Raw genomic sequence first — 22,344 nt, forward strand, 5'->3', positions numbered from 1 at the left:
TCCCGCTGGGAAATAGCAGAGCAGTGGGTTTCGTAGATGGGAAAGGAAACAGAATAGAAACAAAACAAAACAAAAAAACAAAAAAACACCTGATTAGTTAACATCAGGTCACTTCAGGGTCCTTTTTAAAAGGGTTAGAGCAGAGACGGCTTCCTAATTATGCTGCAATCTCCTGTTTCCAGGGGGGAAGGGAGGAGATAGGGAATATCGGTAATTCTGTAGAATAAATGGGTGGGGGAAAGAGATTAACTAGTAAATGGAAATGAGTGTGTGGTGGCCTTGGGGCTCCTCAGTCTGAGCTCAGCCCATCTGGGGCTCCTCCTAGGTTCTGGGCTTCCATCTGCTTCCCGCTCCTTTGGGGTCCCTCCGAGCAGCCTCCCAGGGTCGACCTGTGTACTGAGCGAGTCCTCGGGGCCACTCGGAAGACAGTGGACGTCCGCGCCGGCGCACTCGCCCAGAGCGGCCTAGTCTCCGCCCAGTGGGCGGGGCCTCTTCCGGGGGGGCGTGCGGCGTGCGCGGGAGAGGTCTCGTGGGCGCTCCCGTGGTTGTAGCACGGGTGACTGCGAGCGTGTGTGTGTGGCACGATATCGTGGTAACCCAGAGGCGCGCGAGGCGGGCCGCCCAACGGGGTGGCGGGGCGAGCACGCGCGCCACTGGGGCGCCGGACGTTGAAAGGGGGGTCACATCCGGCAGGGGGCGGGCCTGGCGGACCCCGGAAGTGTGGGCGCGGCTGCGGTTTAACCCGCGGTGGCGGCGGCGGCGGCGGCGGCGGCGGCGGCCCTGGCAGGTGAGCCGGGACTGGGGAGGGTCCCAGCTCTGCCGCAGGCGGGCGGGGCGGAGGACGACGGTGGGGGCGGCGCCGGCGGTGGCTCCCGGAGCGCCCCCGCCTGTCCGCCTCATCCTGGCAGAGGCCGATGATTGGGCACGAGGGGCGCGTGACTCGCGCCGGGGGCCGGCGCCCCTGCCCCTAGCGGTGGGAGGGACGCGGGGAGAGCGCGAGGCGCCGCCCCGGCTCTCCTGCGGGTCGCACCTCCATTTCCGCTTCACCCCTCACCGCCACCCTCCTTTCTCCATCTCCGCAGGCCCTCGCCCCGTATGTGAGCATCTTGCGGTCACAATTCTGATGACATTAGAGCCAATTAGCCCATTGTATAGATGGGGAAGCTGAGGCCTAAGAGTAGGGTCTGACTTGCCAGAGGGCACGCGGGAGACCAGTGGCAGGGTGAGAGTTGGAGGGACTTTGTCTTTGACTTACTGGCTTGTGCCCTTTCTCCAGGACTTTGAGAGAGGAGACTTTCAGCTTTGGCTTTGTTCAGGACTCAGACTTGGACCTCCCGGCATCATTGACCATTTCTTACCGCGGGACCCTCTGGGCGCAAAGGGCAGTGATGCATACATACCCATTATATGCCTGGTTCCTGTCCATTTCCTCCTCAGCAGATGAGGAGATTTCCCACTTTACCGATGGGAGAAGGAGTTACCTGGAGCTGTTTTGCGAGTTACTGGCAGAGTTGACTCTGCAACCTGGGGTTTTAGTTGCTGAGCTGAGGCAGTGCTTTCCTAGCTACACCTTGTCTGGGCTCACTTACCCTGGGAATGTCAGTCTTCAGCTCCAGAAACTTCCCAGACTCATTTCCCTTCTCTCAGTTCTCCTGTTGCTGCCTAAGGCCTTTTCCACCCTTTTTATTGGCTCCTGGAGTCCCATTTCCTACTAATGCATCAAGATGCTGCCACCAGATTGTCATTTCTGTGACTCTTGGCCTTAGAGCTGGAGGTGGTGGTGACCGAGGAACTGGGGAAGGAAAGACTCTTACTTTGTTGTCCAAAGCTGCAACCCTGCAGAGACCTGAACTCTGTAGTTCTGGGTGGGATTGGGGACTGTTGCGGTGAACATACTGGACGCTAAAGTGAGTCTTTGTTCTTTGCGGTGGTAGTGCTCAGAAAAGCCTTTTTCCTAGATTATCTTGGAAATGTGATTCCATGCCTTTGTAATTTCCATTAAGTAGCACATTTTCATTGTAGACTTTCTGAGCAGTTTCTGCCGCTGTTTTGCAGGTAGCAATAGCTGTGATTTGTTGCTTGGCTTCATATGCTGGGCACTGTTCTAGGGCTTTCTGAACATACCGAATTTTGTGAACATGTCCAAATAGGCGATGATCCCATTTTACAGATGAAGTGAGTTGCAGAGGTTTTAGATAACCTGGCTAGCGTCACACAGCCAGTAAGTGACCAAGTTTGGATTTTTTTTTTTTTTTTTGAGACGGAGTCTTGAACTGTTGCCCAGGCTGGAGTGAAGTGGTGTGATCTCCGCTCACTGCAGCCTCCGCCCCCTGGGTTCAAGCAATTCTCCTGCCTCAGCCTCCCCAGTAGCTGGGATTATAGGTGCCCGCCACAATGCCCGGCTAATTTTTGTATTTTTTAGTTCAGACGGGGTTTCACCATGTTGGCCAGGCTAATCTCGAACTCCTGACCTCAGGTGATCCACCCGCTTCTGCCTCCCAAAGTGCTGGCATTACAGGCGTGAACCACTGTGTCCAGCGGCAAGTGGGATTTCTAAGCCATCAGTCTCATTTCGAAGTCAAGGTGCTTTTAACTGTGTGATACTGCCTCTCAGACCCTTTAGTTTACCAAAGGTGCTGGACCTTAAGAATAATTTCTGATGCTTGTTAAAAATACAGAGCTCCACCTCTAGAGATTCCTGTGCTGTTGTCTGGAGGAGGGCCCAGAAATCTATTTTTAACGAACGCACTGGGTGATTCTTACTGTAAGGCAAGTTTGGGAAACACCGCCTGTAAGAACTTTGTAGATTTGCTAGGCCACTGGTAGCTTGGAAGTGAGATTATTCCTGAGGATTCTTGTTTTCTTTTTGTTTATTGCTTTGAAATTTGTTAATTTGCCCTTAAGAGGCCTTTGGGTTAGCTAGCGGTACGAATCATTTCTGGACACTGTTGGCCAGTAATAGTACGGGTTTTCCAGGCTGACAAAATCAGATCACTGAAGACCTGGCTTAATGGATTTAGCTCTTTTAATCCAGCTGGATCTCTATTGTGTGGAAATTCTGTTAGAAGTGTCCTTGAAAGGTGGCGTTTCCACAAGGTTTTGGTCTGTTCCCAGGAGCTTACCGAAAGAGAGAGAGGTGTCTAATGGCAGCCCTGTCTGAGGTTTTGCTAGGTTTAAAGGCGTGTTTACTTAGTAGGTGCTCCTTCCAATTCATATCTCACCTCTTTATCTTCTTTTACTGGTTTACGTGAAAGACTAAGCAAATATCAAACAGGTTTGTCTTGATTTAGCCGAGGCTGACAAGTAGGACCCCTGGGGCTTAGGATGGGCTGGAGAGGGAGTCTCCCCAGTGAACGTCAAACAGATAGCTCAGGCAGGTAGGCCTACCTTTGAAGACCTGTAAGTATTTTCAGTCCCGCTACTGATTTATCTGGTCCCACCTCAAGCAGGATTACAACTAGTCACAGGTAAAGTCAGCATTATAGGATTACTTTATTCTCCTGTCTGGTAAACACTGATTTCTAATTTATTTTCTTTTAAATAGAGAACATATTTCCCTGTTACATTTGCTGAGACTTGTTTTATGGCCCAGAGTATGGTCTATCTTGGTAAATGTTCTGTGAGCCCTTGAGGAGATTGCCTATTCTGCTGTTGCCGGATCAAGTGTTCTGTAACTTTCAATTCAGGCAGGTTGGTTTGTAATGTTCAAGTCTTCTGTGTCCTTACTGATTTTTGGTCTTCTGTTCTTTCAGTTATTGAGAGAGGGACATTGACACTTCTGATTATAATTGTGGATTTCTCCATTTCCCCTGGTAGTTTTATCGGTTTGTGTTTCACATGTTTCGAAGCTCCGTTGTTAATTGCACAAACCTTTATGAGTATTATATTCCATGTATGAATTGACCTTCTTTGTTGTATTGCATTAGGCTGTTTTGTGTTGCTATAAAGAAATACCTGAAGCAGACGATTTATAAAGAAAAGAGATTCATTTGGCTCATGGTTCTACACGCTGTACAAGAAACATTGCATCAGCATCTGCTTCTGGTGAGGACTCAGGAAGCTTTTACTCGTGGCAGAAGGTGAAAGGGGAACAGGTGTGTCACACAGCCACAGAGGGAGCAAGAGAGATGCCAGGCTCTTTTAAGCAACCAGCTCTCATGTGAACTAAGAGAGCAAGAACTCATTACTGCGGGGAGGGCACCAAGCCATTCATGAGGGATCTGTCCTGTGACCTAAACATGTCTCACCACTAGGCCCTACCTCCAACACTGGGAATCAAATTTTAACGGATTTGGAGGGGGCAGATATCCAAAGTATACCATTTACCATGAAATGACCCTTTTAGCCCCAGGAAATGTTCTTTGCTCTGAAATCTACTTTGTCTGATATTAGTATAGCTAATCCAGCTTTAAAAAATTAATGTTAGGAATTGATTTCCAGAATATGTAAACAACTTCTGCTACTCAGCAACAAAAAACACAACCCGATTCAAAAATGGGTGAAGGACTTGAATAGATATTTCCTCAAAGAAGATACACAAATGGCCAATAAGTACATGAAAAGATGCTCAACTTCACTAGTCATTATGGAATGCAAATCAGTACCACAGTGAGCTACCACTTCACCTATTACGATAGCTATTATTAAAACAAACAAGCAAACTAAAAAAAAACAGTAAATAATAAATGTTGACAAGGATGTAGAGAAATTGAAACCCTTGTGCTTTTTTGGTGGGAATGGAAAATGGTATAGCCAGTGGAAAACAGCATGGCAGTTCCTCAAAAAATTAAACATGGAATTGCCATATCATCTAGCAATTCTGGGTATATACCCAAATAAGTGAAAGCAGACACTTGAACAAGTATTTGTATACCCATGTTCGTAGCAACATTATTTACAATAGCCTAAAAGTTGGGAACCACGCAAGTGTCCATGGACAGGTGAATGGCTAAGCAAAATGTGGTATATATATTAGATAGAATATTATTCAGTCTTAAAAAGGAAAGAAGACTTGATATATCCTGTGATATGGGTGAACCTTGAAGACATTATCCTAAGTGAAACCAGCTGGTCACAAGAGAACAAATATTGTTGTATTCCTCTTACATGAGGTTCCTAGAGTGGTCCAGTTGTAGAGACAGAAAGTGGAATGGTGGTTGCCAGACGATGGAAGAAAGGGAGAATGGGAAGTTAGTGCTTAATGCGTACAGAATTTCGGTTTAGGGTGATGAAAATGTTCTGGAGAGGAATGGTGGTGATGGTTATACAACAAAGCAAATGTATTTAATGTGAAAGAACTGTATACTTAAAAATGATTAAAATGGTAAATTTTGTTGCATATAAAAGGGTTTTTAAAAATAGAAGATTTAAAAATTATGGTATATCTCTTAAAAAGTGTTTTTACTTCTAAACAATTTGTGTCTTTATATTGAAAGTGGGCTTCTTGTAGGCAGCATATAGACGGGTATTTGTTTTTGTTTTTGTTTTTTTTTTTTGAGACAGAGTCTCCTTCTGTTGCCCAGGCTAGAGTGTAGTGGTGTGATCTTGACTCACTGCGATCTCCTCCTCCTGGGTTCAAATGATTCTCATGCCTCAGCTTCCTGAGAGCTGGGATTATAGGCATGTGCCTACCGTGCCCAGCTACTTTTTTGGTATTTTTAGTAGAGACGAGATTTTGCTGTGTTGGCCAGGTTAGTCTTGAACTCCTGACCTTAAGTGATCTGCCCACTCCTCCCAAAGTGCTGGGTTTACAGGTGTGAACAACTGCACCTGGCCGGGGGTTGCTTTTTAATCCAGTCTCACAAGTTGCATTTTAATTGGGATGTTAAGACTATTTAGATTTAATGTGATTATTGATACGGTGAAGTTTAAATCTACCTTCTTGCTGTTTGTTTTCAATCTGTCCCATGTGCTTTGTTCCCTTTTTCCTTTCTTATGACTTCTTTGGGATCGAGTAATTTTTATGATTCCATTTTGTTTCCTTTGTTGGTTTATTCTAACACTTTTTTTAGTGGTTGCTTTAAGATATATAGTATGCATCTTTAATTTGCCACAGCCTGTCTTCAAGTGATGTCATACCACTTTAGTGTAAGAATCTTGCAATAGTTTACTTTCATTTCCTTCCTCCTGGACTTCATACTGTTGTCACCTGTTTTACCTCTACACATGCCATAAATCCCATCACACATTGTTATTTTTGTTTTAAAGAATCATTTTTTAAGGAGAGTACAATGTAAAGTTCTTTTATATTTACTCATCTGTTTAACATTTTTGGTGCTCTTTATTCCTCCATGTAGATCCACATTTCTGTCTTGTTTCATGTTCCTTCTGACTTGAGAATGTCCATTTAACATTTCTTGTGGCGCTGGTCTGTTAGTGATGGATTCTTTCAGCTTTTGGGTGTCTAGAGAAGTCTTTATTTTGGCTTTGTTTTTGGAAGGCATTTTCCCTGTGTAGAATTCTGGATTAACTTTTTTTTTTTTTCAGTGCTTTAAAGATGTTCCAGTGTCTTTTGCTTGCATTGTTTCATATGCGTAATCTGCTATTTTTCTTTCCTTTTTTCTTCTTGTTTTTTTAAGAGGCAGAGTCTCACTCTGTCATCCAGGCCAGAGTGCAGTGGCATGATCATAGCTCACTGAGGCCTCAAACTTCTGGGCTCAGGGTCCCTAGTAGCTAAGACTACAGGTGTGTATACCATGCCTGGGTAATTGTTTTAAATGATTATTCTTTATTTTTGTAGAGATAGGGTCTTGCTATGTTGCTCAGGCTGGTTTTGACTTCCTGGCCTAAAGTGACCCTATGGCATCAGCTTCCCAAAGTGGTAAGATTACAGGCATGAGCCACCACACCTGGCCTGTTTATTTTTATTTTTTGCTCTTCTGTTTTTAATGTATCTTTTTCTCCTTCTAACTGCTTTTCTTTCTTTCTTCCATTTTTTTTGTTTGTTTGTTTTTTTGAGACAGAGTCTCACTCTATCATCCAGGCCAGAGTGCAGTGGCATGATCATAGCTCACTGCAGCCTCAGATTTCTGGGCTCAAGGGATCCTCCCACTTCAGCCTCCCAAGTAGTTGGGACCACAGGTGTGTGCCACCATGCCGGGCTAATTTTTTATTTTTTCTAGAAACAGGGTCTCACTATGTTGCCCAGGATGGTCAGAAACTCCTGAGCTCGAGCAGTCTTCCCATCTTGGCCTCCCAAAGTGCTGAGATTGCAGGCATGAGCCACAGTGCCTGGCTCTGACTGCTTTTCTGAGTTTAAACAATGTAATGATGATGTGCTTTTGTGTAGTGTAGTTTTCTTCATGTTTTTTTGTGCTTGGGTTCATTGAGTTTTTTGGATTTGTGGGTTTATAGCTTTCATCAGATTTGGAAATTTTTCAGTCAGTAATTCTGCAAATATTTTTTTCATTCCCTTTTCTCTTTCCTGTCTTTCGGGGAATCCAGTTACATGTATATAAGGGTGCTAGAAGTTGTTCCATAGCTCTCTGATCATTTATTTTTCCCGCTAGTCTCTTTTTTTTTTTCTCTCTGGTTTGTGCTGGATAGTTTCTGTTGCTATGTCTTCAAATTGACTGGTCTCTTCTGCTTTGCCTAATCTGCTGATACTCCCTTTCAGTATACTTTTTATCATAGACATTGTAGTTTTCATCTGTAGAAGTTTGATTTGGGTCTTTTAAATATCTTCCCTGTCTCTAACATGCTTAATCTTTCCTTTTGCTTCTTGAACATATGGAATACAGTTTTAGTAACTGTTTTAATGTCCTTGCCTGCTAATTCCATTATCTGTGTATTTTTTGGGTCTGTTTCTATTGTTTCCCTCACTATGGGTCTTATTTTCTTGTTTCTTTGTATGTCTGGTAATTTTTAATTGTATATCACATGTTGTGAATTTTACTTTATGGGGTGCTGGATATTTTTGTATTTCTATAAATGTTCCTGGCATTGTTTTGGAACACTGTTAAGTTACTTGGGAACAGTTTGATTCTTTAAAGGTTGCTCTCAAGGCTTGTTAGTTGGGGTCAGAACAGCCTTAGGCCCAGGCCTGATTTTTCCTCACTACTGAGGCAGTACTGTCCTTAGTACTTTAGCAATGTCCTGTGAATGATGAGGTTTTTCCACTGTGGCTGGTGGGCACACAAGACTATTTCTGTTTCAATTTGAGGTCCAAGGATTGTTGCCTTGGACGGGTACAGATCAGTACCGGCTGAGAGCCGGAGGGGGACCCTCTGTAGGTTTCTGGGGTTCTCTGTGTGGCCCTTTCCTCTCTGGTACTCTGCCCTGTGAACTCTGGCTACCCTGGCCTCCCTGGAGTTGGAATTCCTCTCCTCCACTCCCTGTGCCTTGGGCCTGGAGGCCCTCTAGGAGTAACTTGGAGCAGCTGTAGTACTCAGCTTTTTGTTTTCCACTGTCAGGGGTCACTCTTCTGTGTTGTCTGATGTCCAGCGTTTACAAACTATCGTTCTATGTGTTTTTTTTGGCTTTGTCTGGCTTTTTAGTTTTTTGAGGCAGGAGAGTAAATCTAGTGCCTCTCCCTCCATGTTAGCCAAAAGCGGAAGTCCCTGTCCAGTCAGCATTCCTTGGATGCCTGGTGTATTAGTCTGTTTTTTCACACTGCTGTAATAAAAAGAACTGCCCAAGACTGGGTAACTAATAAGGGAAAGAGGTTTAAGTGACTCACACTTCCGCATGTTTGGGAGGCCTCAGGAAAGTTACAGTCATGGCGGAAGGTGAAGTGGGCTCGTCTCACATGGTGGCAGGTGAGCGAGTGTCTGTGGGAGAAACTGTCAAACACTGATAAAACCATCATAGCTCATGAGACCTCATTCACTATCACGAGAACAGCATGGGGGAAACTGCCCCCATGATCCATCCAATCACCTCCCACTAGGTCCCTCCCTCCACATGTGGGGATTATGGGGATTACAATTCACGATGAGATTTGGGCGGGGACACCGAGCCAAACCATATCACCTTGTATGTGCCCAATGTTGACCTAGGCGCTGGGATGCAGAAACAAACACGACATGGGCTGTGTCCTTGGGGAGCTCACACTCCTGCTGGAGGAACATGCTGATTTCTAAATAAGAAATGCTATGTGCTGTGTACAGAGTACCATGAAAGGCAGGATGAACTCTTTGGGAGGAAGGAGCAAGGAAAGCTTTAGAGAGTTGCTGGCTTTTGAGGGATGGAGCAGGCATTTTCTAGATGGGGAAAGTGTAGGAAAGAGTATTCCGGGCAGAGTAGAGAGGAAGAGCAAAGGCAGGGCAGCTTGTGCGGTGAACTCCTTCCCGGGCAGGATCCCTGTCTTACTGATCTTTTTTTTTTTTTTTTTTGAGACGGAGTCTCGCTCCCAGGCTGGAGTGCAGTGGCGTGATCTCGGCTCACTGCAAGCTCCGCCTCCCGGGGTCACGCCATTCTCCTGCCTCAGCCTCCCAAGTAGCTGAGACTACAGGCGCCCGCCACCACGCCCGGCTAGTTTTTTGTATTTTTAGTAGAGACGGGGTTTCACCATGTTAGCCAGGATAGTCTCGATCTCCTGACCTCGTGATCCACCCACCTCGGCCTCCCAAAGTGCTGGGATTACAGGCTTGAGCCACCGCGCCCGGCCTTACTGATCTTTAGAGATGAATGTATGTCAAGTGACTGGAAGTGTGGTTTTTGTTCTGGGACTAGTAGGTAGAACAAAGAGAGTTGGGATGGTGTGAGCAACCCATGGAGAAATAGAGGCTCGGGGTCAGCTGATACAGGGTGTTGTATACCAACCCAAGGAGCACAAGATTTGGAACATAATACCAAATGCTGGGGAGCCATGAGAGGGCCATGGGAGCTCTGACTGTGTTCTCCCAAGGTTGCTGGGGGGTGTCAAAGAGGGCTGGAGAGGGCTGAGGCGGGCTCAGGGCAGACTTTCTGTACAAGCATGAAAATGAGTCCAGAGCTCAGTGTGGTCACAGATACAGCTTTACCACCCTTTGTTTGATAATGGCCTTCATGGATTCCTGCCTGAGTCAAGAATTGATTTGAGAAGGCCTGGCTTGGTTTCTCTTTTTCTGTGGCTATACCCGTCTGCCTGTGGATGATTCCACTGGACCCGGAAGTTCTGGGTCTGGCTTATCACTGGCAGGGGTAGGATCTGCAGCTGCCCAACCTTATATCCGCCTAGGATGGCCACACCTCAGCGATCTCATCATCTTGGGCTTTGAATACACACCTTGCATGACCGGTGCACACTCCTGGATGTTGGTCCTGAGTGTGTCTTTGCCTTGACCTTCCTCTTGATCCCTCCTTAAGGGACAGTTGAATCCTCTTGCTCAGCTTGCTCTGTGCAGATTAGAAGTGGGGGCGGATGGACAGCTGCAGATTGAAATCCTTTCTGAGTCATCTGAACAGTAGGGACAAAGGAGATATAAGTGGAAGTTGGGGTGAAGTCAGTATGTTTTTCTTTTCGAGTCAGTCGTGGGCCAAAGAAGGAAGAGGCCTTGCCAAGTGGCTGGGCTTTACTGTCAGGAAGTTTCAAAAACCAGCTGCCTATTCAATCACCTGTTTCTTGGCCATCATTTTGACTGACGCTGAATGCTGTTGATCTGATTACATCCAGCCACTGGAGTTATGTTCCTCTGTTGACTGATGCCATCTCTGGAGGAATCTTAAATTCTCTGTCCTCAGAGTCCACACGGGAAGTGCTTGAGTTGCAGAGGTAAGAATGGGCTGAGTTTCTGTGCCCAGCCACGGTGATAGAAATCATGAGCGGCTGTTTATTGATCCCTGCCTGAGAGCCAGACTTTAGACTTTCTAGCCATGAAACTCAATTCGTTCTTACAAAAGCTCCATCTTATAGAAGACACTGAGGCACAGAGATTTTAAATCACCCACCCAGGCTCTCCCCAGCCTTACAGTGCAGGGCTGTCTGCCTTACAGATTCAGAGTCTTTAATCCCTGGGTCTCCTGCAGAGCTGAGGTTCAAAGGAGGCACTGCTCCTGTGCTGCCGGGGCTCCTGGGCCTGTACACCTGTTCGGACTTCAGTCTGAGGGCTGGTGAAGGAGAGTAGTTACCACTTTAGTATTTGTTAGGACAGTATCATGCTGGGTTCTGAAGAAAATAGAACAGGTTCTACTCTTGAGGGGTCTAGTTGAAGATATCCTTACCAACGACCATTGATGAAATTGGTCCCCAGAGCCAGGCCTGGTGTTCTGTGGATGTGGACTTGATCGAGGCAGCCGAGCACAGTGAGGCGCATGGGCCGTGACGCTGGACGGCCTCCGTTGCAGTTCAGGCTCTGCGTTTCCTCCCTGGGAAACTGTGGGCAGGCACAGAACCTCAGTGTTCTCCTATTTAAAATGAGGAGAGCCTGAGGATGGACAGCGGCGTAGGCACGGTGAGGGTTACCCGAGTTGCTGCATGTAGAACACCTGGGCCAGCCACCAGCCTGTGAGCAGCCTCTAAACCTCAGACACAGGGCCTGTCACCGTTCCTGACACTGATGGGACAGTGAGGCTCCGGAGGGCAACTGGGCAGGAGGCGGTAAGGCCTGGTTTGATGACTCCCCACACTCTGCACTGCTGGCAAGACATCACAGCTGAAAGGGAGTGGAGGAGGGGACCAGGGGAGGGGCTGGTGAGGGTTGGGAGCAGCAGGGATAAGGGGTTAGGATGGTGGTCTCAGGGGCCAACTCTAGGTCAAGGGGGAAACTGAACTGTGAGGACAGGGCTCTCCCCGACCCGTTTGCCCAGAACATATGTGTTGTGAAGTGTTCTGTGCAGTATGGCTTGGATTAAATGTTCTGTTTGGGGGGAAAAAAAAATCTCCTTTGAAAAAGGTTGAAAGTGACAGGATTAGGCCAAACTGGGCAAATGGGCAGAGGAGGGAGGCGTCCTGTCCAGACTGGTTAGGCTACTCGACCCATCTCCCTCTGCTGCCACCCTTGACAGGTGGTAGGTGAGGGGAGGAGCGGGGCAAGACGGCCAGCCTTAGGGAAGCAGTGTGATAGGACACACATCCGGGGAGCCTGGTGGGATGGTTGTGAGAAAGAGACCCTGGAGACGGGAGGACTAGTTTGCAGCCTGCACAGGGCAAGGATGGGTGTGTGTGAGAGCCTTTGGAACACTGACTAGCTAAAACTTGGTGATTGAACCTCACGGGTGGAGGGACCCACATGTCTGAGCTGACCTGGAAGTCAGGGCCAGGAGCTGAAGCCACTGATAGAAAAGGAGACTGGGAGGAGAGTCCGGTTGGGGGAGAAAAAACGTTGATGAGTGAGGGGAGTGGAGATCTAGGAATGCTGGAATGCAGGTGTGTGCGGAGGTTCAGCAGGTTTGGGAGGAGTCCCTTTAGGGGACGGACTGGGTCAGCAAAGCCAAGCCTGTGGCCTACGGGGCAGGGTGTGAGCGCTGGGCTCTGCAGCCTGCCCGGTGCTGTTAGAGCCTCCCAGCCAGCCGAGCGGCTTAATTTCCTGAAGTCCTCTGCCACTCTGGGTGCCTCCCAGCATTTGGCACAATGAGTGGGCTCGTTATTCTTGAGTCTTCTCACTTGACGGCCCTGCCTCTGGGCAAAGGGGGGTCAGATGGAGTTTTTCAGTGGATTGAGGAACAGTCAGTTGTTATGTAAATATTTATGTAAAGATGACAGTTTCCTTCATAAAGCAATTTCCTTATGAGAGATTGTGCATTCCCCCATGTATGCTTATATTTGAGGCCTCTTGTCTAGATTGGTTTGGAGCTTCTTTCAGAAAGCCACACCCTTTGCTTCCGTCTGGGATCAGCTCTTTCAGAGTCCTCTGGTTCCAGACCTAGCTGGGTGCCTGGCACAGCTGACAGGCAGCATTTCCTAACAGTAAGCTGTGAGGGTGTGGGAATGAGTACTGCCGGGCGCCGGACCTGTTGCTTGGTGGTCTTGTTTAATTCTCATTTAATCCTTACAATCCCATGGTGTTGGTAGTATTAGCCCCATTTTACAAATGAGAAACAGAATGAGAAAGGCCGAATAATGTGCCTATGGTGATGGAGCTAGTGAAGGGTCAGGATGGGATTGAAATCCAGGAGTTTTCGTCTCTAAAACCTCTTCACGTAGTCTTTTTTTTTCTTTTCTTTTTTAAGACAAAGTCTCACTCTGTGGCCCAGGCTGGAGTGCAGTGGCGAGATCTCGGCTCACTGCAGGCTCCGCCTCCTGGGTTCACGCCATTCTCCTGCCTCAGCCTCCCGAGTAGCTGGGATTCCAGGCGCCCGCCACCTCGCCCGGCTATTTTTTTTGTATTTTTAGTAGAGACGGAGTTTCACCGTATTAGCCAGGATGGTCTTGATCTCCTGACCTTGTGGTCCGCCTGCCTTGGCCTCCCAAAGTGCTGAGATTACAGGCTTGAGCCACCGCGTCCAGCCCCTCTTCACGTCGTCTGAACTATTTGTCCCTGGTGGGTGGGAGGAATCTCCAACCCCACCCCAGCCCCAACCCCAGCAGTTCCTTAGAAAGGATGAAAAACAGGTGGGGGCAGTGGCACAGGCCTGGACTCCCAGCTGCTTGGGAGGTGAGGTGGATTGCTTGAGCCCATGAGTTTGAGGCTGTGAAGTGAGCTCATGTTGCGCCCCTGCACTCCAGCCTGGGCAACAGAGTGACAGAGTGAGGCCTTCATCTCTTAAAAAAAGAAAACTAAAAACGCCTCTCTCTCCATGGTTTACACGGTAACTTTTCCAGTTGTGGGAAGGTCAGTTCCGTGCTGCTTTGGGACCAGTGAGAAGAACTTGATGATTTGATTTTTTTTTTTTTTTTTTTTAACTTCCTGTGGGAAGTCAGGAAACAAAACAGTCTGGCACTTGGATACACAGCTGGAATCATTCTGGGAAAAGAAAACCAGATCAGGCCCACAAGTATTTCCTCATTCAGTAGCACAATCAGGAAGGTTTCTAAGGCAACAGCAGGTGTTTCTGACATACGGGGTAAGATGGGGCCAGTTCCTTTTTGACATGTGCAGATTGGACTTTGCAGGTTGCTCTGGTAGTAGCTTTTTCTGGTGCCGTAGGTGGATGTGGGGAATTGTAAGAAACCAGGGGATATCACAGCCGTCCTTGCAGTGTGATTTCGGGCTTGAGGTCACTGACAAGTAAGTGTTGTCTGGTAAGGCGAGGGGAGTGGTGGGAGCTGTGCTTCAGCTCCTGGGTGCTGGAGCCAGTGGAGGCTGGAACCCCCCTGCCCAATGTCAGCAGCCATTTCACTTGACACAAGATTGCAGCCCAGGGGTTGCAGGAGTAACCCCAGGAGGTGGAGTAATTTATATTTGTTCAGTGCTCAGGAGTTTCCAAAGCTCTTTTTGGGCTGTTTGCTTCTCTGAGCCACACAGCAACCCCTAAGGTGGGATTATCACCATGGTGCCCCATTAAGGAAACCCAGGTTAAAAGACTTGATGACGGCCACACAGTTAGAGAGCTGTGGAGCCAAAGCACAAACTCAAGGCATCTGTTTTCAAATTCCTTGCTGCACAGGACAGAATTCTGTGCAGACACAGAATTTGGGGGGAGACTTGGCATGAACCACTTAGGGGCAAGGGGTGAGGGCAGTGCAAGTTGTCTCTGGGACTGGCATCCTACACTCTGATCTCAGTGCCCTCACTGTCTAGAAAATGCTGCATTTTACGGTTCAGCTTTTTTTTTTTTTTTTTGAAGGTTATCCTTGGAGAGGATCTCTGATCAGTGGAAACGATTTGTTTTTGAGCTGATTAGCTCATTGAACAAAACCATCAGTGCATGACTTTTTTTTTTCCGATAAGAACAGATCTGGAAGGCTGCCCCAAGTTTGAACCCCCCCCCCCCCCCCACAGTCCCCCTTCCATATCTGTTAGGAAGTTCTGTGGCCTCCCCTGCTGGGGACATGGCCCTGCCTTTGGCGTAGATCCACCGGCCCTGCGCTATCTTTTACCAGATCGTGTACCCTGTGCTCAAGACCTGTGGGATCGATTTAGTCAAGATAAAAAGTAATGGAAAGAAGTTGAGACCAGAGATCAAAGCAACAGGTGCCAGATGGCTGGTCCGGCTGCACCCAGAAATGCTGCTTCCTTGGTTCTGATAGCAAAGCTCCAGCGCGTTCAGCCTGTGTCCCCACCCCAACCTCCTTTCAGTGCATTGTGGCAAACGGTGGGGCTCCAGGACTCCTGTGGGATGTCTGTGTCACCTCTCCCCTCTGCCCCGCTCCCTTTTCTGTGATCTGTACCCTTGCACTTGTCTCCCATAGAGGATGTGGCGTCAATTCAGGTCACACACAGCAGCCAGTGGGTTTTGGTGGCCCACTCAGAGTTTCTCACAGCTTTGAGCTGAAATTTAAAAATGGGAAGATGCACCTAGATGTAGATTTCTGGCTTCCCTTTGGAGAGCGGAAGGGTCTGGGAAAGCTGGCAAGGTTGCAGGAGGGGCCTGGAATCAGCAGGGCAGCTTTCTAGCCAGACACACTCCCTGCCTGGCGCTTGGCCTCCTGTTGCTGGCCTGGCCCTTGCAGGCCACTGGGTTTGGGACCTTTGGTGGGGATGAAAACTGCAGAGAGACAACTTTAAAAAGCAAAAGGAAAAAACAAAAGCAAGTGTTCTTCCTTCTCAGGCGCTGTTAGTGAAGAACCAGGGGCACTATTCCTCTTCTCTGTGCAGGGAACGCAGACTGGCTCACGCATAGCTTTCTCACCTTGTTCCCTCCCAGCCAGATCACTTTCGAGTTGATGATATCGCTGCAGAAAAGGTGTTTTCTGCTGTACCTGTGAAGCTGTGCAGCCGCCTGCCCCACAGCCCTCCCTCCTTCTCCCCTGCCAGCCACTTGGATCTGCAGTGGCTCCACCTGGGCTGGCACGCGCAGACCCCTGTGGCCAAGCTTTCCAGGCCCACAGAGCGGCCTGTCTCTCCTCCTTAGTCCATTGGTCTCTGCCTCTGTTATGCCACTCTCACCTATATTCATGATAAATTATTGTGAGTATTTTTGGCTTTTTAAAATGAAACTGAGTTACTTGAGAGTTAGGATCAGCTCTTACCTGTGAATGCCGTGTCTGGCTCATAGTAAGAACCCCACAAATATTTGCTCACATCCTGCTTACCCCATTTATCCTTCCTCCCTTGATGCGGGTCTCCCAGTGTTCTTGGCAATGCAATTGCTTCATAAGTATTGATTCAATAAGGGAGTGGAGAAATGGGAGCAGGCGGGGGTGAGGGGAAGAAGGCCCCGTTCTATGTCCCCATGTCTTCACTGACTCGTTCTCTCCTTCCTGTCTCCATCACTTTTTGAGCAAATGTTATTGTGAGCTATCTGAGAGCCAGTCTGCTGGGCTTGGGTTGATGAAGATGAGTGAGACATTCTTGTCTTCAAGGGGTCGATTTATTCTCACCCTCAACAACTCCCCACTCCTGCGTAGCAAACCCCGGAGGTCACCAGAGCAGTGCCACGTCCTCCCGGGCATCTTGGCAGTGGGAGGGGCTCTGGGCCAGGGCCCTGGTACTGAGGGGCCCAGGTAGTTGGACTTGTCACACCCTCCAGAAGCAAAAGCGCAAGGACTCTGGGTCCCCGAAGGATATCTTAGGAACCCCCAAGTTCTCTACTTTGAGACATCCGCGGTGGCTGGGGTCACTCCGAGAAGTGTTATTTTGGACTTGCCCTCGCGTTGGGTGATGGAGTCAGACGCCGCCAGCAGTGGATGGCCAGGCTTCAGGGGCACCTTCTTAGTTGGTAGCTCTGTGGGATGTGGGCAAAAGAGTTTCCTGTTCTTCCTGCTGCTTCCAGCCTCGCTGGTGGCTCTGAGGAGCGGGTGATGGCTGTGGCACTGGTGAGAGAAAGGGACCCGTAATTTCCAGGGGTGGGTGATGCTGCAGTAAACCCCACAAGGTGGCACTTGCCAGCCCAGCCTGAGATGCTGTGTGAGGGTGGTGAGGTGGGCCTCCCCAACGTGGAGGCAGAACAGGGAGGGACGGGATAATCAGCGTGCTTGCGTGGGCTCCTAATCTCTGGATCTCGGGCCTTATGGCTAAACACCTTATCCTCATCACAGCCCTCTGATAGGCCGAGCAGGTGGGGCAAAGATGTTGGTGAAATGGAAACACCCACACAGGGGTAGTATCCTTCCTGCTGCTTTCTGGAATTCATTTTATCTGTGAAATAGGGAGCACTTCAGCTCATGCCGGCTTTACGTACTGGAGAGGATGTGGAGTTTCCAGAGGATATGGAGTTGATCTCTTTATTGTTTCAATTAAAGACCAGTGTGATAGTGCAGAGGGCTTTGATTTCAGAAGAACAGAGCCATGTAAGGGTTTGTTTGCCCATTTTACAGATAAGGAAAATTGAGTCCCAAAAAGAACATCTGGCCTCCAGCTATTTGGCAAAGTTGGTAATAGGGTTCTGAGCACTCCTCGTTTGGGACATGTTTGTCTGGCACATGCCGGCAGTGCCTTCTGAAATGGGAGCCCCATGAGCAGAGGAGGTACCAGCTTGGTGGAGGCCCCCAGTCCCTTTCCCAGACTCAGCCTCCGTGTAGGGGGGACTCCTGGCCTGTTAGAAGCCTGACATTGTGGCAGGCACTGTTTTCACGTGACTCTCCCCTGTGGAGCTGGCCAGAGCTTGGGCACTCTTCTCATGAGCCGTGGCCGTGACGTTCAGCCCCTTGGTCTTGACAGTGTGTGACGCTGCCTCCCTCTGTAACGTGCATTGTCACATCACTACAAATCTGAAGCCTAAATCCCAGCATGAAGACTCCTGTCTTGTGCACCTGGGTGTCACCTGTCCCGCTGTGTCCACACAGAGCCCAGTCTTAGGAAGTGCCCTTGGGGTCCTGTGCGGGGACTCACTCTGTAGAAACAGCACTGCCTGTGTTCTCCTCCTGCCTCTGCTGTGACTGGGTGACAAGGCCCTTCCTCCCCTGGGGTCTTTGCTTTTCCTCTGTCAGATGGGGTTGCATCCACCTGAGTTCCCCCAGAGTGGTGGGGAAAGGGGAAAATAAGATAATAGATGCCAAACTCGTCAGACCCGGGTAGCCTAGTTAAAATGAAAACTTCATTAAAAATTAAGAATCAGCCAGGCGCGGTGGCTCACGCCTGTAATCCCAGCAGTTTGGGAGGCTGAGGCAGGTGGATCACTTGAGGTTGGGAGTTCAAGACCAGCCTGATCAACATGGAGAAACCCTGTCTCTACTAAAAATACAAAATTAGCTGGGCGTGGTGGCACATGCCTGTAATCCCAGCTACTGGGGAAGCTGAGGTTGGAGAATCACTTGAACCTGGGAAGTGGAGGTTGCAGTGAGCCAAGATTGCACCGTTGCACTCCAGCCTGGGCAACACGAGTGAAATTCCGTCTCAAAAAAAAAAAATTAGGAATTGGCTGGGCGCAGTGGCTCACACGTATAATCCCAGCACTTTGGGAGACTGAGGCAGGTGGATCACTTGAGGTCAGGAGTTCAAGACCAGCCTGGCCAACATGGTGAAACCCCTATCTCTACTAAAAATACAAAAATTAGCCAGGCTGGTGTCAGGCATCTGTAATTCCAGCTACTCAAGAGGCTAAGGCAGGAGAATCGCTTGAACCTGGGAGGTAGAGGTTGCAGTGAGCTGAGATTGCACCACTGCACTCCAGGCTGGGTGACAGAACAAGACTCCGTTAAAAAAAAAAAAAAGAATACTGGAGATTCTGCAGTTCTAGGTCTGGAGGAGGACTTAGGACTCAAGGACTCTAAAAAGAGGCACATGTTGAGAATTCCTGGACCAGTAAACACATTGCCATTCCAAACTGCATGACCTTGGGCAAGTAACGTCACCTCTGTCAGCCTTCCCTGTGAGGTTGGGGTGATATTGACGCCCACTGTGTAAGACGGTTGCCGGTGTCCTCATAGCAGCAAATGCTTAGTGGTGCTTATCATGTTCCTCACACTGCTCTGTTTTACAGATTGAGAAACTGAGGCACAAACGGGTTCGATGGCACAGCTAGTAAGTGGCAGACCTGGGTTCATACTGAGGCAGTTCGGCTCCAGAGTCTCATCTCTTAACCTCTAGACCAGTGGCTCTCAAAGTGTGTTTCAGGGGGACTCCTGGAGGTTTCCAAAGACCCTTTCAGGCCATCCATGAGGTTAGAGTGGTTTTCATCATCATTCTGAGGCATGACTTTCTTTCATCACCCTCTTTTCTTGCATGAGTGTACAGTGCAGTTTTCAGAGGCTGTGTGGCCCATGATCATGTCGTCATTCAGGAAGCTAATGGAAGGTGGTGTTTGTGTATTCTTGTGTTTTAAAAATTTCTCGGCTGGGTGTGGTGGCTCACACCTGTTATCCCAGCACTTTGGGAGGCCAAGGCAGGAGGATTACTTCAGTACAGGAGTTTGAGACCAGCCTGGATCAAATAGTGAGACCCCATCTTTACAAAAAATTAAAAAAATAATGGGTGTGTGGTGGCACATGCCTGCTAGTCCCGGTTACTCAGGAGGCTGAGGTGGGAGGATTGCTTGAATCTGGGAGATGTGAGGCCAAAGTGAGCTGAGATCATGCCATTGCACTCTAGCCTGAGCGATAGAGCGAGACCCGGTTTCAAAAATCTTTTCTTCCACTTTTAATTTCTAACATGGTAAATACTGATAGCTGTAATCCACATAAACAAAACTCTTTGGCGTCCTCCATAACATTGGGAGCGAAAAGGGTTCCTGAGACCAAAAAGTTTGTGTTGTGTTGTTGGAGGCTGTGTTACCTTATTCAATGTGATACTTGTCGAACATCTGGTGGCACCTCCCATGGTAAGCAGCTGGGCTGGGGAGTTGGTGCCTGTCCCAGGGAATCTCGGCTCTTTTAGGGGCCTCCCCACACGTGAGACCTCCGAGTATGAGACTGAGTCCTGAACCTGCTGGACAGATGGTGGTGCTGACTGTGCTGTGTGTGTGTGGTCGGCCAGCTGCCCGTGACAGAGCTTCCATCCTCCACTTGGCTGCACCTGTGGTGCTGTGCCCTGACTGCGGAGTGAGCAGATGCTTGGTGGCGGGCCTCCCCTGGGGTGGAGCCGGTGTGGGTGCAGCTGCTGTGGCCTGGCAAGTCCTGTTCCAGGCCAGGCCTGGCACCGAGCCAGCACTTTGCCTGTGCTATTCCAGTGAACCTCGCACCCACCCTGTGAGGGAGGTGCTGTTGTGAGTCTCATTTTACTGGTGAAGAACTCAAGGCTCAGGGAGGTTCCACCTGTGCGAGGGGCAGGGCCTGGACTCGAGCTGTCTCTGGCTGGCTGGAGCCTGCGCCCCTGATGTGTTTCGGTATCTCCTGTTTGTGGCCAGTTCATTTGGGTTTGGATTTGGAGGGTGCTGCCAGTGTTCCCCCCAGAGTTCTGCTCCAGCCCAGGCCAACTGCAGGCTGCTCTTCCACTGCTCCAGTGCCAGCTTTTACTTCTTTTTTCTTCTTCTTTTTTTTTGAGACCGAGTCTCTCTCAGTTGCCCAGGCTGGAGTGCAGTGGCATGATCTCTGCTCACTGTAACCTCTGCCTCCTGGGTTCAAGTGATTCTCCTGCCTCAGCCTCCTGAGTAACTGGGATTTAGGCATGCGCCACCACGCCAGACTGATTTTGTATTTTTAGTAGAGACAGGGTTTCACCATGTTGGCCAGGCTGGTCACGAACTCCTGACCTTAGGCGATCTGCCTACCTCGGCCTCCCAAAGTGCTGGGATTACAGGCATAAGCCACTGCGCCTGGCCCAGCTTTTACTTATTTTCATTATTTTATTTCATTTTACAACTTTTACAATCAGATGCTATATTGCCTAGGCTGGTCTTGAACTCGTGGCCACAAATGAGCTTTCCACCTTGATCTCCCAAAGTGTTGAGATTACAGGTGTGAGCCACCATGTCCGACCTGGCTCTGGGGCTTTTAGACCAAGGGTTTTGGAGCAGTAAGGTGATGTGTGGACAGAATGCAGGTTTGAATTTTGGCTCTGCCGTTTGCTGGCTGTGACTCTAACCTTTCTGATACCCTGTCTGCATATGACATGGCTGGCTGCTACCTCTCCTTGTTAGGGGAGAACAGCACAGGGAAAACTGACGTTGTCCTTGCTCAGAAACCAGGGCTCTCCACTGTGATATGACTGGCATGGAGCTGGTATCTTCCCAAAATCTGGCCCTGGACCAACTGTGTCAGTCTCTCCAGGAGGAATTCCGGATTTCTGGACCCTGCCCTGACCTACTGATGCAGAGCTCTGTGGGAGGGGCCGGCCACCTGTATCCTCAGTGAGCTTTCCTGGCATTCAGGTGCACACTGAAGTTTGGCAATCCCTGCTTAGAGGTTGGGGGCCACTTTTAACCCTCAGGACATAGCAAACACTGGTCACGTCCCTGTATGGGTAGCTCTTTATCAGTGGCCATATGATTTGTTGTTTAAACCAGGGCACCCTTGAGCGGGTGGGGGGGTCCCCTGAGGAGTGCACTGGGACTTCCTGGTACATGGGAACATGTGTCGTTTCTCAGTCCTCCTTTTATCTTTCTGATGGCCCTAGGAGATGTCATTCCCTTCCTGCTGCGAATGGGGAAACTGAGACCTGGAGAAGGTTGCATCTGACCACACAGCTGTAACCTTGGTCTTTGATTCTAGAGTGCCTTCTCAGCTGGGTTGTCAGCCTTGGCTCACCCTAGCTGAGTCTTGGTGCAGGTGGGCTGTGGAGGACCCTAGATTTCTGTGGTGCTGGAATCTTTTGAAAACTAACATAACCTTTGTAATGAGAAAAACCAACGTGAAAGCTGTGGAGCCGGACATGGTGGCGCACACCTGTAATCCCAGCGCTTTGGGAGGCCAAGGCAGGAGAATCGTTTGAGCCCAGTAGTTCGAGACCAGCCTGGGCAAACTAGTGAGACCCTGTCTCTACAAAAAATGTAAAACTTAGCTGGAGGTGGTAACGCACGCCTATAGTGCCAACTATCAGGAGGTTGAGGTGGGAGGATCATCTGAGCCCAGGAAATCAAGGCTGCAGTGAGCCCTGTTTGTGCCATTGCTCTCCAGCCTAGGCAACAGAGCAAGACCATGTCTAAAAAAAAAAAAGCAAAAAAAAAAGCTATGGAATGCACCTCTGGAAAAGATACCAGATGAAAATGGAGGACCCTGTCAGCAGAAAGGAAGCAGGTGCTGGGTGTATTTGTGCTTCCTGTCTTCAGTCCCTGGGGTTCCCTCCTGGGCCTGGCTGTGACCCATCTACCACACAGACAATCGATAGCCCTCTAGGCAGAGTGACGGAGAGGGCCGCTGACACCAGCTGTCCGTCAAAGCAGATGTCCTCTTTAGGTCAGTCAATTTCCTTCCTTCCTTCCTGATTGCCTGCGAGGCCAGCTGGCTGATTTTTTTTTTTTTCCTGCTCCTATGAGGATGCGCATATGACAGTCCATTTTGGTGACACA

The 22,344-nt window shown here is 49.1% G+C and overlaps 1 protein-coding gene across 1 annotated transcript in view; it reads left to right on the forward strand.

Moving 5' to 3' along the window:
• The first annotated feature begins 486 nt into the window (after positions 1 to 486).
• Positions 487 to 22,344, forward strand: part of VPS37C (VPS37C, ESCRT-I subunit) — a 31,012-nt gene continuing 9,154 nt past the window's right edge. Inside the window, exon 1 of the mRNA XM_025357115.1 lies at positions 487 to 787. The gene's annotated coding sequence lies outside the window, so the exon portion shown is untranslated. The remainder of the gene's footprint in view (positions 788 to 22,344) is intronic.

This window comes from Theropithecus gelada, chromosome 14 (genome assembly GCF_003255815.1).
Source record: "Theropithecus gelada isolate Dixy chromosome 14, Tgel_1.0, whole genome shotgun sequence".
NCBI classification, from domain to species: domain Eukaryota; kingdom Metazoa; phylum Chordata; class Mammalia; order Primates; family Cercopithecidae; genus Theropithecus; species Theropithecus gelada.